We start from the raw sequence: 2,523 nt of genomic DNA on the forward strand, positions 1-2,523 counted from the left end.
TGGAGGATGGGGGCGCCGCTTAAAGCAACGAAACTTTGTGGGGGGGGGCGTCCGTGTTAACGGTTTTTTATTTTCATTATAAACAACTTGAGAAATAATTAATTTTATTTTATATGGAAACCCTTTATTTTTGAAAATTTTTATAAAAATCGAACGTTTATGTTATTTATTATAACTGAATACGTTTAATTTAATAAAATAATTAAGAAGAAATTTCTTATTTTTACCAATGAGTAAAAAGAAAATTAAATTTTTACATACCTTAACGTATCATCGTATATAGGAATGATTTTGTATTTTACAAAAAAAAACCTTTTCACGTTCATTATTACACTTTAAATTTACAATTTTCACGTTACTTAATACATAACGATTAAGAATTTAACAAAAAAAATGCACTAAAACTACTCTTTAATTATTAATTATTTGAAAACAAAAATTTTTTTTTCTTTCTTTTCAGTTAACATAACCGTATCTTAAATAAGAATGTTTGACGTTCCACTTTTTTCAAAATAGTCGTGTCAGCAGTCGAATATGTAAAAACGATTCTGATTGGTTAATTTTTTACAGCCGTAACGTTTTTTTCATTTTTTTTTTTTTTTTTTTTTAATTCTGGTGTATTAAGTTAATCAAGTTGTTGTTCTTTTTTTTTATTTTTTTTTTTGGAAATTTTATATTAAAAAAGAATATTAAAGATTTAATATTTTTGCTAGAAAAGGTTTCTATGACCGTTTATTTTTTAAATATTATTAATTTAATTGTTTATGTAATTGATTGTTAAAAAAAAAAAAATACATGTTACTTCAAGCAGGGTAAATTATTATTATTTTATAAAAATTTATTTTTTTATTTTTTGTTTAATTTAAGAAATGTAAATTATTTGGGAAAATATAAATTTATCAAATTAAAATTTTAAACAAGGAAAACAATAATAATTTATTTTTAAAAAAATTTCCTATTAAAAATTAATCAGTGGGTTTAATATCTTTTTTTATGGTATTTTTTGAGGAAAAATTCAAGGGATAATTAAATTAAATGTTTTTATCATTACATTTACTGACATTTATAAATAATAAGTTAAATAAAATCAAAATTAAATTGTATTTTAAATTTTTTAAATAATGAATGAAATAAAAACCAAAAGAAAATTAAATTATCTTTTTTACACATTCTTAAAATCTCAGAATAAATATGATTTAGTTGTTTGTAAAGATTAAAAAGTTATAATAATAATAATAATAAAATTCAATGAGATTAATGAGAATTGACTAAGCATGAATAAATTGTTATGACGAACAAAGAAAATTCAAAAATTTATTTTGACATATAAAAAATGAATGGATTTAATGAAAATCTGAAGGACATCACATAACCAAATCAGTATAGAGTCGAATAAGAAAAAAATATTTTATTGCGTTTATCGACGTTAAATAAACGATTAAATAAAATTATTATTTTTTTACATATAATAAATCTTAAATTAAAATATCTTATTTATTTTATTAAATTTTTTAAAAAGTGAAAAATATTATTTATTAGATTTTGAATTCGTTGCCAACCATTTGTGAGATTAACATGGTGTTCGTAATCAACATGGTGGACAGGCTTTATGAGCATTCAAATAAATTGGATATTGATTAGATTTTCATTAAATATTTTCGGCATTTTTATAAAATTCTATGCGAAATATTTTTCATTTAATTAAAAATCATAGTGAGTATCATTATATACTTAAAAACGATTAATATAAATAAAAATTAATTTATTTAAATGACTATAATCGTAGAATATCTGTCAAACATGTATATATATTGATTTTAATATTAGATGAAATTGAGAAATTTAAACATGTTTTAACTTGTTTATATAAAAATTTTTTATTTTAATCACTTAACGTTAAAATAAAAACGTTTAATTATATTATTCGCTTTTTTCTTGAACGTTAAATAATTTTTATACTTTTGACCTTTACTTATAATCCACTAGTTGATTATTCATATTTTCTCTGATTTTGGATAGTCAACACAATATTCCAAATTTATATGTAAATATATATACACATAAATTTATAAATTTCATTTTTTGTAATGGAAAACATAAAAATTAATGTTATTTTTTCATATTTTCAAAATTAATAAATTATAATGTTTCCATAAAGTTAATTTATATTATTACATAATAAGTATAATTTTGTTAAAAGTTATAAGAAATGATTTCAATTAAGCTATTTTTTTCTTATTATTTTACATTTACAATTTGACTTTTATTATATTATTCAGTTTTTTGTATAATTGTAAGTTTTGTATAAAAACTGATCATTATTTAATATTCGTCAACAATTTGTTGTTTTAGATATGCTGCAGATTTTTACAGGAGAAACACATGTCCATGTTAAAAAATAACAATGATAAAATCAACAAAAAAGCACAAATTAATTTTTAATTGGTTATTTGTCTTGAATCGAGGAGAAATTCTTTGACAAGATTTTTTTCCTTAAAATAAAAAAACGAGAATCTAGAAAAT

The sequence above is a fragment of the Pediculus humanus genome, genomic scaffold (assembly GCF_000006295.1).
Source record: "Pediculus humanus corporis 1103172108268 genomic scaffold, whole genome shotgun sequence".
Classification (NCBI taxonomy): Eukaryota; Metazoa; Arthropoda; class Insecta; order Psocodea; family Pediculidae; genus Pediculus; species Pediculus humanus.